This window comes from Schistocerca americana, chromosome 7, assembly GCF_021461395.2.
Source record: "Schistocerca americana isolate TAMUIC-IGC-003095 chromosome 7, iqSchAmer2.1, whole genome shotgun sequence".
In the NCBI taxonomy this organism is placed as follows: domain Eukaryota; kingdom Metazoa; phylum Arthropoda; class Insecta; order Orthoptera; family Acrididae; genus Schistocerca; species Schistocerca americana.
This window is the reverse complement of record NC_060125.1, coordinates 252080249-252098008: the sequence shown is the minus strand read 5'-3', so window position 1 is coordinate 252098008 and position 17760 is coordinate 252080249. Positions and strand designations below refer to the sequence as shown.

General features: G+C 42.5%; 1 protein-coding gene across 2 annotated transcripts in view; it reads right to left on the bottom strand.

Moving 5' to 3' along the window:
* LOC124622654 (multidrug resistance protein homolog 49-like) overlaps positions 1-16373 on the bottom strand; it is a 142847-nt gene extending 126474 nt beyond the window's left edge. For both annotated transcript variants that reach the window (XM_047148445.1, XM_047148446.1), the window contains exon 1: positions 16266-16373. The gene's annotated coding sequence lies outside the window, so the exon portion shown is untranslated. The remainder of the gene's footprint in view (positions 1-16265) is intronic.
* Positions 16374-17760: the final 1387 nt, after the last annotated feature.

Sequence of the window (17760 nt, the reverse complement as noted above, 5' to 3'; positions counted from 1 at the left end):
TCTAGTGACATTAATGTAACAACCTGTCAAACACCTGAATAACCACCTTTCGCAGCGGAGACGGCTGCGAGACTTGCAGGAAGAGAGTCGGTGTGGTTCTGGAAGATACTGATAGGGATGTGGAGTCATGCCGACTCCATTGTCGTGGCCAGCTGCGCTAGATATCTCGGCTGAGGATGCATGGCCCGAGCAGCCCGCTCGAGGTGGTCCCATATATTCTCGATGGGTTTCAATCCGAGGAGTTCGGTGGTTAGGGGAGTACAGTAAACTCACCCTGGTGCTCTTCGAGCCACGCACGTACACTGCGAGATGTGTGACACATTGCATTGTCCTGCTGGTCATCGTACTGAGGAAAAACAAAATGCATATAGGGGTGGACAAGGCCCCAAAGACAAATGCATACTTACGATGATCCACCGTGCCTTACAGAATGAGGTCACCCAGAAAGTGCCACGAAAACATCCCCAAGACCAAAACACTTCCTCCTCCGGCCTGGACCTCCCCGACGATCGTTGCAGGGCAGTACACGCCAACGGCCATGCGTCCGACAGAGCATAAAACGTGATTCATCTGAAAAGATCACCTGTCGCCATTCAGTGGGCGTCCAGTTGCGCTACTGGCGTGCAAATTCCAGCTTTCGTCGCCAGTGAATAGCCTGAGGCAGAGGACCATACGCAACAACGTTTGCTGAACGGTCGTTGAGGAGACACTGTTGGTAGTCCCTTGGTTCGCCTGGTGGTCAGTTACGCGTCTTTTCACTGTACACTTCTCCGCAGCCGTCGTTCATCCCTAAGGCCCGTGGTGCACCACAGTTGCCTCGGCAACGGTTTTGGATAGCGCCATTTTGCCATACTTTAACCACGGCGGTACGCGAACTGTTTACAGTTTAACCGTTTCGGAAATGTTCCACAATTGGCAGAAAGCTCTTCTGGACGTCAGATAGCTCGCTACGTTTCCGACAACGATTGCACTGTTTTTCGCGTCCCCCCGGCATGCTTTACGTACCCTCCTCTACCGTTAGTGCTTCCCCCTGCCGTCTGTGAGCGGTTATTGCATGTTAACGTCGAACAAAGGCGGTGGTCACGTTAATGTGACTGGACCATATAATTTTCAGGTGAACAACGAAACAAACCGAACAAAATCCACCTTTTTAATATCTTTTCTGCCTTCAGTAGTGGATAAACTAATATAAACTTTTTAACGACCTCCATGAAAAAATTTCTTTCACTATTGAACTCGAAAACGAAAACCGCGAATTACATTATTTAGACTTGTCGCTTACAATAGAAGACAATAACATCACTTTCAATATTTTTCGAAAAGAAACGTATACTGACCAAATAGTGCCTGCTTCCTCTTTTCATCCACAGTCTCAAAAAATGGCCTTTTTTCACTCTGCCGTCCACCGAGCCACCTCTATACCACTTTCAACAGAAAAGTTTAATGAGGAGATTAATTTACTTAAAACCATAGCAGTCAATAATGAATATACGCCTAACATAATGGACGATATCCTAAAAAAGAAAACTGCAAGAACTACCACGCTCAACACCTCATGCACTGAAATTAACCCAAAAAAACGTTTTTCTATTCCTTTCATAGGACCCATTTCCTATCAGATTCAGCGCATGCTTCGCAACAAATACAACTGCAATGTTGCCTTCTCTACTAATAATAATCTGAAGAGAAACTTCATTCATAATTTGAAATCCATTATCTCCCCTACAGAAATTTCTGGCGTTTATAAGATCATCTGTGATATCTGCTCCTCCTATTATATAGGGCAAACTGGACGTGCTTTCATCATCAGATATAAAGATCATCTTTTGAGAAAGAACGGCACCCGTCCCCTAAATTCATCCTTTGCCGATCATTTCTTAATTACTGGACACGTGCCTAAAGCCATAGGCGATAGAAATATCTGCATACCGAAAAGAAGGAGCGTAGGTTAGATGTTTTAGAGGAATTGGAGATTTTCAAACATCTCTCTCATCATGATGACCTCATTCTCAACGAACAGCTGCAGCTGCGAAATAAAAACTCTTTTGACTGTATAAAGCCATTGCTTGATATTTGATTCAGATTTATTCATGCAGTTTACCGAAATGTTATTTTCCTGCTACATCTTTGCTGTTTTCATGTATGTCATAACTAACGTTTTTACGTTACAAAATGTATCTCTATTTAAAGCAGATAAATATGTAACTTCATCCTGTTATTATTAATGCTCACGTTATGCCTGAATCAGCTGCATCACAATTTCATGTGTCTAAATTTGAATGTACTGTAGCCTAGTTGTTTCTGCGGCTACTAGATGGCGCTCGTAGCAACACCATGTTTACTTGCCCACACTTTCTAACGTGGGCACGGCGGTCTTGTTGCAACCCTTGTTCACTGAAGTACGAGCAGCCCTTAGCGGCTCGCCATCTTATTTACAACTATTCATGACGCCGCCTTTCCGGCTTAGATTTTTTTTAAATGTGACTTGTAAGTACTGCATCTCTTTCCAGTCAGTACAAACTTTAATTTTATTAATGTATTATATACCTAATGTGTTTTAGAACAGTTAGTTTAATTCTGAAGACGACGCTCATAGTAGCGTCGAAACTTGGTCAATTTTGACTTAATATTTGTGACCGAGGGCTTATTTGTTCTAATATAGCTTTGTATTATATTATACAGAAATAAATTTGACCCACATTAGATGACACATATGTGCCGAAACATATCTAGGTGAATAAAAAGAAAGAAACTGTATTTTGCATAAGACAGAATTTACGAAACACAATTTTACCAGTTATCTTTCATCTACAGCGCTTCAAAGCGACCAGTCTGCTATTTTAAGGGGGATCACTAATGACAGGTCCAGCGAGCCTACAATATTATGTTTGGTAATGCTAGTTACTAACGTAAAGCTGCCAGAATAATTTAATGAAAGAATGTTACGACATGAAAATCTTCTCTGTAGAGAGATCCATGTGCAGCGGAGAACCCAGCGGACAGTAAAGCCACTGTGTAAATAAAGTATTTCTCACTTCGGTTCTCCCTGCGGGCCTCGAACTACGTCATCGCTTCAGCGAAGTTTCCTACATAACTGGTGAGACGAGATTCTGTTCCGCGAAGACATTCCGTTGACGCACTGACCGCTGCAACACATCCTAGGTCAGAGCCCTATGTACTGCTACAATCGCTGAGGCTCACCTGGGGAGTAATAAATAGTTTTATTTGTCTACCTCTACAGAAACTCATGAAATGTTTAAATGTGTGTGAATTCCTATGTGACCAAACTGCTGAGGTCATCGGTCCCTAGACTTACACACTACTTAAACTAACTTATGCTAAGAACAACACGCACACACATGCCCGAGGGAGGACTCGAACCTCCGGCGCGAGGGGCCGCGCAATCCGTGACATGACGCCTCCAACCACGCGGCCATCCGCGCGGCTGAAACTCATCACTACTGTTTCTGATAACATGCCACTTCTCTAGTGCCCAAACCTTCACGTTAGAGACTGTCTTACTTTCAATTCTGTATCTCACGAAAGACAGGCACCTGTGCAAATATGACGAACAATTTCCAGCTGAAATTTGTGATATGGTCAGGATCTTGGCTTTTGTGAGATAGACATAAGAATGTTCGTGACTAAAACTTCCGCTACAGTTGTACAGTTAGTTACTGACTGACGCCTTTACACTACCAGGTTTCAGGGACTCAACCCCATCTTCAGGGGTATCTGTAAATACGAGGGCGTGCTGAAAAGTAATGTCTCCGAATTATTTATGTAAAAACACTTAAGGCTTTTTAAATAAAACAAACATTTACAACATTCTACACCTTTATTATTCATGTTTACATGTTTGCAGCCGTCTGCCGCTATAGTGCTCGGAATTGAAGAGTTTGACATGTCGGTGTGTAACTAACTATGTCTATGCCTGAGAAACAGCATGCTATAATAGAGTCTAGCATTCGAGCATTCTACGAGTGTGTTGACACATGGAGAACTTTTTTTTTAATTTTTTTATTTTTTAGCACGACATTGCCAGACAACACACGAGCGCTGCGACATCTGCAACAATCTGACGCTTTGGGTAACTGTCATCGATCATTCACATGCAGTCCCAACTCGGCCTCTTCCTATTTTCATCTGCTTCCAAAGCTTAAAGAACACCTTTGATGATTTGATTTTGATAGTGAAGAAGTGGTGCAAGTAGAGGTGAGCTCCATCAACAACGTCATTCTACAGTGACGGTATCAACAAACTGGTTTCTCTGTGGGAGAAATGTTTTCGTTACCAGGGTGAGTATGTTGAGGAATAAATATGTAGACATGAAGAATAAAGGTGCAGAATGTTGTTAATGTTTGTTTTATTTAAAAAGCCTTCAGTGTTTTTACATAAAAAATTCGGTGGCATTACTTTTCAGCAGGCCTTCGTATATTAGGTCGAAGCGTCCATGTCAAAGTTAACTTACAAGGCAACACATCTGCCGTACATGGCTTATCAGATTGATTACCCAAATCTGACCGCGTAACAAGCACCTTTCTCACGTAACTGACGTAAACCACCCTTATCCTGAAAGTGCCGGCTAGAGGGCACAGAGTAAAGGACCAAGCGATCAAATTCTTGTATAGCGTTGACATTGGAAGGCGGGATGCAGATAACGCAGACGGAACTCACTGGCGCACTGTATAAGTGCTGGCTTCCAATAACAACGCTATGTAAACGTTTTATCGGTTGGTCCGTTCACTCCGAGGCCCGAGAGAAAGGCCTCGGTTCACTCCGTACCCTCTCGCAGGCGTTTTCAGGATAAGTTTGATGACTAGCGTTGCTCGTGGCGCAGGCAGCTTTGGGTGTTCAGTTTGATGAACAGTGTATACCAGATGTTTATCTTTTTAAGCTAGCTTTGGCATGGGCGCTTCCACATTCTATTTATAGATATACCTGCAGTTAGGGCCGAATCCTGAAACCCGATAGTGTAAGGACTTCAGTCAATAAAGAACTGTGCAGCTGTAGCGGATATTCCAATCATGAACATGACATCAGGATGAGGATGAGAAACATGTGGCAGTGCAAGAACCAAACATAACTCTAAGAGAAGAAAAAGGAAAACATCGACGAACGAAGGAATTATCCGAATGGGGCATAAATCGGTAGTTGTGATGTATGCGTACAGACAAAAAAAATTATTACTATTTCATAAAAATTGGACGATTTACCTAGAGAAAGAGTTTCACAAATTGAACGAGTCAATAATGTGTTGGTCCACCTCTAGCCCTTATCCAAGCAGTTAATCGGCTTGGCATTGGCTGACAGAGATGTTGGATGTCATGCCATATTTTATTCAACAGCGCGTTATATCGACTCACTCCCGAGCTGGTTGGAGGGTCCTGCCCGCAATGCTCCAAACGTTCTCAGTTGGGGAGAGATCCAGTGAACTAGTTGGTCGACTTGGTCGACGTAGCGTTAGGCAAGCACGAAGACAAGCAATAGAAGGTCTTGCCGTGTGCAGGCGGGCATTATATTGCTGAAATGTAAATTCAGGATGGCTTGCCACCAAGGACAACAAAAGAGCGTAGAATATCATCGACGTACTTTTGTGCTGCCAGGGTGCTGCGGATGACAACCAACAGGTTCTGCTATTGAAAGAAATGACGCCCTAGCCCATCACTCCTGGCTGGCGAGTCAGGTTGGTATCTCACCGACGTCAGAGTTGCCTCCAGACACATCTTTGGCCTCGAATGTCACGACTGGAGTATAATTGTCTTCAGTGATTAGTCTCGCTTCGGACTGAGTCCGATGACCAGTGACGACGTATCTGTAGACGCCCCAGACAACGGTGGGATACCAATCTGTATGCCGCCTGCTATAGGCGTCGACAACCAGAGGTGATGGCCTGCGGCGCCATTTGTTTTCATAGCAGGACCCCTTGCCTGCCACCTGCATCACCCAAAAACACAGCGGTACGCTCACGATATTCTACGCCCCGTTTTGTTGCCGTTCATCGCAATCATTTCTGGGCTTACATTTCAGCGAGATAATGCTCACCCGCACACGGCGCGAGTTTCTACTGCTTGTCTTCGAGCTTGTCAACCCTACATTGGCTACAAGGTCGCCCATTCTCACGTTTGGAGCATATGGGCAGTGCTCTCCAACCAGTTCCAGATTTCGATGATCCATTGACCCAATTGGACAGAATTTGGCACGATATACCTCAGAATGTCATCCAGTATCTCTATGAATCAATGCCAAGCTGCATAATTCTTGCAGAAAACCCAAATGTTACTGACTTGCTCAATTTGTGAAGCTCTTTCTCTTGAATAAATCTCCAATTTTTCTGAAATTGTGTACTGATTTGTTAGTCTGTACATGTAAATCAGATCTACTAATTTCCGTCCCATTCAGATAATTCCTTTGTGATTTGTCTTTTTTTTTGTCTTGGAGTGCACGTTTGTTTACGCGGGAACATAATTAAATCAATGCCCCTGGAACTGTCAGTATTCAGCGTGGCTTATGCGTACTTTTATTCGACCATGAAATTAAGTATCCTGTATTCACACAGAGCAGTACCTGATGTTAGGAAAACATTCACATTATTCGGAATTCTATAACGATGGTGTCGGTAGTGGTGGTTTGCCAGAAACGTTTTTTCATCGTCCATCCACTTCTGGATATGAGGCTGACCAGTCTTCTTGCTCTCTTCTGGATGCTGAGGTTTGTAATGCTTCCATCCTACTGTGAGATCTGAAACATTTAATCTCAGTATATTTGGTAAATCTTTCGCACTCACTTATTACAGCTGTGTCCTCTGACCATCTGGCCATGTTCTGCAGACTAAGTCCAGAAAAGGGTCCAAGATATCTTTTGTCATGTTGTCGCTACTATAGATGCTATCCGTATTTTTCATACTGTAAGCAGCGTACTGTAAGCAGCGTAACGATGTCTGTATTATTCAGGCAACATTCCAAGCGTACTGTAAGCAGCGTAACGATGTCTGTATTATTCAGGCAACATTCCATACTGTAAGCAACGTAACGATGTCTGTATTATTCAGCTGGCAGTACCGGATGCTTTTAGCCCTAAGTTTGAGCGTAAGTACTAATGCCATTACCAGTCGCGGTATTCCGTTACACGCACTGTGGGTAATATCCTGTTGAAGTCGTTAGAAGCCGAGGTCTATTAACTGGATATGGCGTGAGGAAAGGGTAGCCAATATCGTACATTCAGACATTTATCTCTTCGTATCTTGTCAATGACGTAGCGTAGCTTTCAGCGTCCTCGTGAATGTTTGCTGGACGTTAGGCACAGCCGTCAAGTCTATGCTTCATCCATAAACTAATAAGGCCTTGTTCCTACAGAGTGTATGTTTTTGACTTGAGACAACTAAGTATCTCGAAGACGAGGCATCGTACGAAAAAAATGTTCAAAGTGGAATGTTAATCTTAGTTGGGGGACATCTGTCCGTGATACAACTGGCCATCTTCTAACCGCACCTCCCGTGGGCTGGGTCAACTTTTATTTTAAAAACAAAAACCTTCCATTTTATTACACATTTGGATTCTACGCCAAAAATACGTACGATTTACTCAAACTATTGTCTCCCATTCGTGGTGGGTGACGCTGTAATCGCAAATTTCAAGTGCATTTCTTCTTGCAATTAAGAACCGACGAATTTGATTCCACATTTCGTTAACGATGTAAATACTTATGTTCAAACGTTACTCGAGCGTTGCAAATGTGATCGTACAATACAGATAATAAGGCTAGACATTGACATTTCTGACAAATAAGTTACTTGTATTATGGTAACGTAATTTTTTGTTCCCTAAGGGATTGATTATGGTGAGTCCCCAAACCATCAGAATACTTACTTCGGTCCACTTATTTCGACGTGGTTTTGATCCAACCGCTGTTAACTCCTGCTCTTACCCTTACGCGTATACCGGCGAAAAACGAACCACAACCATTCTAATAAGGTAAAATGTCCATTAAGTGATATTGACACGCGAACTGCCATGCATACTCACCGAAATCAAGCACACCAAGTGACAGTCAAGGGGATTCACCAAAACCAAGCATCTCAATGGGAACAGAAAACTATTATATCCACGTCATTGTCCCTGCATCACGCTAAACGTAATTTCTAACTAGACATTGAAACGGCTAACCATGCTGCACTGTATAATCAAATTTGCAAAAGTAAAGTAAAGTTCCAACTTTAATATCAACCGTTACAACACAAAGGTTTACATTTACAGATCGTAAATAAAAAATAAAATCCAATGCGTCGATCCTTAATTCCAAAAACAGGCAAAGTTGACCCCGCCCACGCAGGAGGTTTGGTTAGGCGGTGGCCAGTTGTAGCACAGATAGATGTCCCCTTTACTAATATTTTCTCCTAGAGCGTTTTTTCCGTACGGTGCGGTGTTGTCGAGATATTTAGTTGTCTCATGTTTAAACAACCACCGTGTATAATGAAAAAGACCTGTTTATCACGAAATCGTTAAAGATACAGATATTAACAGTCGTTGCTACAGCATTTTAAGGAATATGCGTGTGCGTCTGTTGGGTGGTAATCATCCTTAAAGTTATATGTGAATCGTCGGTTGGGGCTTCAGACATCCATAAAATGATTGCTGTACATTATTTCGTCGTATTTAAGTCTAATAAACGCAAGACTGTTTATAAATTAATTTCTGTTACATTTCTGTTACATATACGAGGATAATGGAGTGTAGTCCAACTAATTCAGGTGATGCTGAGGGAATTGGATTAGGAAATGAGACACTTAAAGTAGTAGGTGAGTTTTGCTATTTGGGAAGCAAAATAACTGATAATGGTCGAAATAGGGAGGATATAAAATGCATACTGACAGTGGCAAGAAAAGCGTTTCTGAAGAAGAGAAGTTTCTTAACATCGAGTATAGACTAAAGTGTCAGCAAGTCCGTTCTAAAAGTATTTGTATGGAGTGTATGGAAGCGAAACGTGGTTGATAACCAGTATAAACAAGAAGAGAATAGAAGCACCTGAAATGTAGTGCTACAGAAGAATGGTGGTGGTAAGTTCCTATGGGACCAAATTGCTAAGGTCATCGGTCCCTAGGCTTACACACTACTTAATCTATCTTAAACTAACTTGCGTTAAGGACAACACACACACCCATGACCGAGGGAGGACTTGAACCTCCGACGGGGGCAGCCGCGCGAACCGTGGCAAGGCGCCTAAGACCGCACGGCTACCCCGCGCGGCCCTACACAAGAATGCTGAAGTTACATGGGTAGATCACGTAGTTAATGAGAAGGTATTGAACAGAATTGGGGAGAAGAGAAATTTGTGGTACAACCTAACTAGAAGAAGGGATTGGTTGGTAGAACATTCTGAGGCACCAAGAGATCACCAATTCAGTACTGAAGGGAAGCGTGGGGTGGGGGTGGAGTTGGTTGGGGGGGGGGGTAAAAATCGTTGAGGGTGACCAAGAGATTCATATAGTAATCAGATTCAGAAGGTGTTGGTTGCAGTAGGTACTTGGAGATGAAGAGGCTTGTACAGCATAGCGTAGCATGGAGGGCTGCATCAAACCATCTTTGGACTGAACACCACCACAACATATACAGGTGTCCGAGAATTTCTCTTACTCCTTTTGACTTTATTTGGGGAAATACATAGTTGTTTTACTGGTGCACTGCTTTGATGCCGATGAAAAGTATCATTGTTGTCATTATTGTAAGTCGCAAAAGAGCAGCAAATTGCAGCCTATAGCTCTTCATTAGAACAGTTTCCAAATGCTAAGTCTGGCTCAAGAGTGTTAGTTTTTGATGCATGTGCTATATATCACAGTTCACACTGGAGGAATGAGATTTTCTTGTCTAGGAAAATTTCCACTATAAGGAAGAGAGAAAACGGAACTTGTCTCATGTTTTGGTATGACCTGAGATGTCATCATTATACTGAGTTGTCATCATGATACCAATACGGACTATATATTTCAAGAAAATTACGAGAATGGAAATTCTTATTTGGACATGTTGCAAAAATAAACTCCAGCTCAAATGCATAGGAATCATGGGTACAGCAGGACGGAACTACTGCACATTTGCCAGTTCAGTTGTCGAGATCCTTGACGAGCAGTAGAGGGGCCACTGGATTGGGTGGGTGGTTCAGCAACATCTCCAGCCCCACTGACATGGCCACGACGAAGCCCGGATCTTACAACTCTACAAAACTCATTACGTGGATTACTGAAATTACTTGTGACTCGACGTCACTAAAAGACTAAAGAAACATTATTGAGAAGTATTGAGGACTCCTTTCGAAGTATAAATCCTGAGATGCTCCGTAAAATGTCAAGGAAGACAATGACACACATAGATCTCTGTGTAAGGAACAACGGTGCACGTCCACCGGATACACAGTTTTTATACGTAAGTGCTCTGATGTAATGTATTTTGTTTTTATCTTGGAGTACAGGAACGTTTTTGACACACTGTACAATGGGAGCTAGTGTGTATACGCAGCGAGAAAGTATGTCTTAGATTAATTACAGTCTTCCCTCTTTGTTCCATTCGTACATAGAGTGAAGAAGAAAATGTAGCTGTATGCGTCGGAATCTGACCTTCTTTTTCTAAATGTTGTCATGAGACTTATTCGCAATACACGAAGGAAAGACAGAAAGGAAAGTTGCATCTTTACTTGGCGCCAACGTCAAGGTCATTGGCGACAAAGGTTTTACTTGTTAAGATACGGGAAAGTAGATCGGACGTAAGCGTGTCGAAAATACGATTTAGGTAAACAACGGAAAGTCTTAAACAGTTTGGCCGGTTGGGGTTTCAAACCGCGTCCCTCACAAATACTAGTTCAGAGTCCACTTGTGGATGGTAGCTATTTCAGCAACCAACATTGCATCGAGACGAAATCATCGCAGAGTGGACTCTCTGGCATCGGCTGGAGCGTCAGAAGGACCGTGGCCTCGACTGAGGACCAGCCGTGACTGTCACCTTGAGGGATTCCGCGAAACGACTGGAAGCATGACTCAGGAGGTCTGGGTCAGATCGGATTCAACTTTCTCCGTACTCAGCACCCGTTACCCGGACTGAAAGTTTGAAATGCGTGATTATTTTCAAAGAAACATTGGTTACTAGGATCTGCTTACGTATTTTCCAATCTGAACAGTTGCATAGGATGAATGACTTTCTTTTAAATGACTTGACCTCTCGATTTCTCATGGAGAAACTGAACTAAATTTTCATTCCCCTTACAAACTCATTATGGTAGCCCTAGCGTCGTTACTAAATTCGACAAACCTCCGTAACGATCGATTACGTTTTGAACTAACTTTGCCATCAGTTTCGACGAGGTACATTATAAAGAATTTTTTAAATTACGTCAGGATTACTGATTCTTATAGAATAATTACTCTGCTGGTTTTGGTACGCAATAGCTATCGACAACTACGAATAATTCTCTAAAATTGTTTTATTAAAAAGTATAGAAAATAGTTCTAGGTATCTCTTACCTCAGAAAACCCATCCAAGATAAATTTCATTACGACTCAAAACGTCCAAACCGACATACTCAGCTTGCGAACCAGTTATAACAGCTACGGACAGCCACGTATTACCCCTAAACGCACTCTTTATGAATACAGAAAAGCCGAAATGACATTCTCGAAAAACGCGAGGTGCTTCGGTAATAGGTTTATGAGCAGGAAAACCCTTCAAAGATATACCACGTCCTTCAAAGACTTACGTACTGGGTAGTAACGAAGACGACGCCATTGTCTTGTAAAAGCCATTGCTTTCTCGCAATTCGTGCAACAGTTTTTTTTTTTTTTTTTTTTTTTCATCTCCCGTTTCTTACTCATGAGATCTGAGCGAGCTAATGCAGAAGTTTGCTCTTTTCAGCGAAATTCTCCACTGGAGCAGGAGTGCGACAAAGGGTTTCCAACCGGGAATATTTCGGAACGGACTGCCGGTTCAGACATTTGGCTGATAACCAAAGGAAACTTCCCGAAGACCTTCGACAGAGCGGATCAGGACATGGGTACTATCCGTATAGTCTTTTCGAATGAAGATTACTTTTCGTCTCTTGTAACTTGAATCGCTTGACTTCCTAGTGAAATTGTGACAATTCTTATGGTGTTTTGTATAGTGCGTATAGAGAGAGAGGGAGAGAGAGAGGGAGAGAGAGAGAGAGAGAGAGAGAGAGAGAGAGAGAGAGCATGTTGAAAACTGAATAAATGGTAATTTATCAGTTTCTATTTTTACGAATAAACTTTGCTCGTGTCAAAGGTAGTATTTTTATGCTAGGTTAAAATTCGACGTAAGCTGGCCACCAGTTTTATCAAATGATGTTCACAGCAGACTTATAAATGCTTTCCAGCCTTACGACTATAGATACTTCGGATATCCGCTCCTCTTATCTGAACTGGTATGTCTTTGGCTTAGTCCCAAAAAACCCAGTAGCATCTTAGGTAAGTGTGCTATTTCAACGTGGAATAGGAACATTGGCGTCCTTCTTATTTTCCTGATCTTTATACCTTATCTTACCGCGTCGGCTTGTAAGGTATTGGATTTGGCAATGTTAGTGGTAGGTAAGGCCAAATACCCTTCCTATGTGACGCTGTAACTCTGCACATTTATGTACATGTAGGAGACACACGATCTGAACCTAATGAAGACGCTGGCATCTCAACTAGCCATAATCTAATTCATAGTTTTAGCAACGTAAATAATATTTGAGTATTTTTTATGCCTCGAAGACTGATGATGAGCAACAGTGGTTCGAAACGTCTCGCAAATGAATTACTGTTGTAAGACTAACGACTGTGTGTATTCTTTTAGAGGTATCAAGACCAACGACGATATGCACGTTAATAAACAATTCCTAGCCAACTCTTTGTCGCTAAATGTTGAAAAGATGCACAATGTGCAGTTCAGAACTTGTAAGATGTTTCCTCCCAGTAGTTATACGTTTAAAATATGACAACAGGCAGACAGAAGTGGTTGACATTGTTAAAGTCTTGAGGTTACAACTTCGTTACAAATTCTTCTGAGAGGAGCATACCACAAAAACACTGAAGCGACTAAATAAATCTTTATTGGCCAAACGGATATTGCCACGCATAGCTAACATTCCTCGCGTAATTTTTTCCATAATACCGCTCAGTATTATTTTATGGGGCAACTCATCAAGCGAAGCTAAAGTTTTCCGAGTCCATAAGTTATCTCTGGGGTTCACTCAAGAATTTACTGTAGAGGTTAGTTCAAGAGCCTGGGGGTCTATATATCCCAGTATGTTTATTCCTTAGGGAAATTTTACTATAAATTATATATTTGTTGTTCAAACCAACTGTTGTTCAAAGCAACAGCTCATTTCACGGAATCAATGCTAGAAATGAGAATAACATTCGCACTGTCGAATCAACCCGGGTAGAGCAATGTCCTGTGCGATATATTATGAGTTTTTAAGTTTACGTATGTATGCTAGTATGCCAATAACGTTATTTTAAAGCGTTGATGAATGTGGAATGTTGTTCTCGCTAGTGTTTACTACGACAGCGGTTACATATTACAATGATAGACGACGCACTTTTCTATACACTCACGCAGGGTGACCGTAAAATTATGACGGTAGGCCTACGCACTTGAAAATGGCAAACTGTCGAAAATTTTGGGTAGTAATGTGAACGACAGTGTTTGTATAAGAGCCAAAGTGGAAAACGGAATTTCGATTAACACGGGCCTGTACTGCGAAGACCAGATAAAATTCAACGTGTAGTACTCTCTGTCTTGAATCGCGTTACAGCCCTTCAATGCTTCAAGTCAACATTTTGAGCATATGGTATGAAAGTCATAATAACAAACACACGAACCGTACCGGAGTTACTATTTGCTTAAAATTGGTACAGCGGTTTGCGGCGTTGTTATCTAGTTACTATTTAATCAAGTTCCGCAGATACGTCATTGAAGTGCTCTTCGAAGGTTATTTCCAGCGCTACAGGCAAATAAATCAGCATCATATTTCGACAGCTACAAACGTTGCAAAGTACTTATGTACGTCAAACCATCGCCACATAGTCCGCTATAACTTTGCGAACATTTCACCTAGTGTTATCCCGTTCTGGATAAATTTGCGGTGGCCTGTCTAAGTGATCTCTAACCAAATAAATACTTCTTGCAGTTTTACGAAATACAGCAACCAGCCACTTTTTTATGTGTTTTTGTTTAAGCTAATGCCGATGTGGCCGAGCGGTTCTAGGCGCTTCAGTCCGGAACCGCGCTGCTGCTACGGTCACAGGTTCGAGTCCTGCCTCGGGCATGGATGTGTGTGCTGTCCTTAGGTTAGTTAGGTTTAAGTAGTTTCAAGTCTAGGGGACTGATGACCTCAGATGTTAAGTCCCATAGTGCTCAGAGCTATTTGAATCATTTTAAGATAATACGCGTTTCGGGCTTTCACCCACCTTCACTTAGCGTAATACATATTTGAACGTTCAGTCAGTACATCGTTACAACATCGACAGCAGTTAATAATGCTGCAGGTGCCCTGCGCAAAATAACAATTCTGTTTAGCTACAACATTTCACGAATTGTATATTTACGATACATTGCTGTTTAGTTGTACATATGGTCTATTCCGCTTGTTGTCCGATTTTCGCGTTTATAGATGTGGCACACACAAGTTTGCAAGATAGAAGTAGAGTAACATGTATAGACTCGAAAATCGGAGAGCAGCAGGGTAGAAAGTTAAGTATAGCTAAACAGCAATACATCTAGGGTGACCAGATACAATTGTTCAAAAAGGAGGGCAAACAGCTTCAAAAATGAGGGCAAAGGAAGAAAAAAGAGGACGCATCAAACGGGTCAACTGCAGATGAGGATACAACCCGTCAGCTTTGGTCAAGTCACGTGATTGCCGGGAATCACCGGTAAAACTAGTAGTTAATTGTTACTGATGGTCAGGTGGTGGTTAACTGAGTAATATAAAAAAAATTAAAAACATTGATTGTGGTGACAGTGTGGCGTCACTTGTTTTTTTTATGTCAATAACACGGAATTGTTTACAAAGCGAAAAACGTAAGACCATTCACCTCCCTTCATTCGACGCACCGCTACCAACATCTACAATTCATGCACTAGCTGACGATATGTAAACTGCACTTTAGCCTTCCGAGTACAAATAAACTGAATGACTATGAAACAATGAAATAAAACCATGACAGTTAATCTATCGAGTTATTTCTTACATTTATTGGCCACTGAGACATACGTTCCAGCTCCACATATCTTACATTCCGCTTCAAATTCATTTCTCCCTTTCTCAAAGCCGGATATTAGCAGGAAAGGACATCAGAAAATGTATACTTTCGTTTAGGCATAGCAAATATTTTACGTAACTCACTCGGTTAAAAATTATAGTCACAAATCACACGTGCGCTACAGGAAACCAAGCCAATACAAAGCGAAGATACGAAACGAAAATTTTAAATAATCGATATTTGCATTCGCTTATAGGTAGCTCAACGATATCACCGACGATCCTGGTGCTACTAACACCGCCTTTGTGTGTGTTTGTCACGAAGGCCGTGCCAATAGTTCAAGTATTTAAGGAAAGAGCAATAGAACGGGGCGAATTGTAAATTTAACTGTATTACGCTCAACTATGCGGAAAAGCCGGACACTGAAAAAATCCGCCCGGACCCCGGACAAAGAGCTAAAAAGGAGGACATGTCCGGATTAATCCGGACGTCTGGTCACGCTAAATATATCGTAAATATCAATACGCGAAGTGGAGTAGCTAAACAGAATTGTTATTTTGCACGGGACAACTACAACATCCTTCTGTCGATGTTGTAAAGATGTACTAACAGAACACTCAAATATGTATTAAGCTAAGTGATGATGGGTGAAAGCCCGAAACGCGGATTAGCTTAAACAAAAAGTACAAGAAAGGTGGCTGCTTGTATTTCTTAAAATAGTATAATCCACAGCCACGAAACTCAACAACTGGTAAAATGGATGAATTATTGTTAAATACTTCTTGTCCAGTTTAATGGCATGGAGAAGATCGGTACCGCTGTTATATTACACTGAGCCACTACAGAAAACAGCTTCGTACCTGTTTGTAACACTCCGTCCATGGTACCGCATTTTAACTTTTAAGACGACATTCACACAGCGTTGGACGCCACATTGGAACATCTCCCACTATTAAGGATGCAGGATGCGACACTGTTGTTGATATCGAGTTTGGCAACAGAGACATATGCCTACCTGTTACGGGAGATGGCAGCAGTGAAGACTGGCGGATGTTGTGGTGAGTGGCGGGGCTGTTGTTGCACCGGCAGCGATGCAGGTGATGAGATACGGAATGACCAGGGGCAGCCGCTTCTCTGCTACTTATGGGACCAAGCGTGCGAGTAGCCAGCTGTGAGAGTAGTGGGAGTGGTGGGGAGGGTGGCGGGGAAAGGGCAACAACAGACTCAGCCACAGAATCTGGGAATGCGTTGCCGCCGGGAACCACCCCACGCTTCTCCACTGCTGTGACGCACGCACCGTCTCGAAAAGCCTGCGTAACGGGGCACCTACGCACTGTTGATTCCCCCAAAGCGTCTTTCTCGGGCGACTTCCCTGTCTCGATCGACACCGCTCATCGTAGTTTAACACGGAAATAAACACTGCGCTGCATATTTCTTCGCGGTTGTTACCTCATTGGAATCTGAGTCCCCAGAACATAAGTAAAACCCTGCCGAATATACTGGCGTACGTACAAGTATTACGGTCCGTTTGTGCTGTAACCTCTGACACCGCCGTAAAGGCCACGCAGAGAATAATCTACATCTACATCCATACTCCGCAAGCCACCTGACGGTGTGTGGCGGAGGGTACCTTGAGTACCTCTATCGGTTCTCCCTTCTATTCCAGTCTCGTATTGTTCGTGGAAAGAAGGATTCTCGGTATGCCTCCGTGTGGGCTCTGATCTCTCTGATTTTATCCTCATGGTCTCTTCGCGAGATATACGTAGGAGGGAGCAATATACTGCTTGACTCCTCGGTGAAGGTATATTCTCGAAACTTCAACAAAAGCCCGTACCGAGCTACTGAGCGTCTCTCCTGCAGAGTCTTCCACTGGAGTTTATCTATCATCTCCGTAACGCTTTCGCGATTACTAAATGATCCTGTAACGAAGCGCGCTGCTCTCCGTTGGATCTTCTCTATCTCTTCTATCAAGTCTATCTGGTACGGATCCCACACTGCTGAGCAGTATTCAAGCAGTGGGCGAACAAGCGTACTAGCGTACTGTAACCTACTTCCTTTGTTTTCGGATTGCATTTCATTATAATTCTTCCAATGAATCTCAGTCTGGCATCTGCTTTACCGACGATCAATTTTATGTGATCATTCCATTTTAAATCACTCCTAATGCGTACTCCCAGATAATTTATGGAATTAATTGCTTCCAGTTGCTGACCTGCTATATTGCAGCTAAATGGTAAGGGATCTTTCTTTCTATGTATTCGCAGCACATTACACTTGTCTACATTGAGATTCAATTGCCATTCTACACAGAGTACGCGAAAGAACTTGCCCCCCTTCTAACAGCCGTGTACCGCAAGTCTCTAGAGGAACGGAGGGTTCCAAATGATTGGAAAAGAGCACAGGTAGTCCCAGTCTTCAAGAAGGGTCGTCGAGCAGTTGCGCAAAACTATAGACCTATATCTCTGACGTCGATCTGTTGTAGAATTTTAGAACATGTTTTTTGCTCGAGT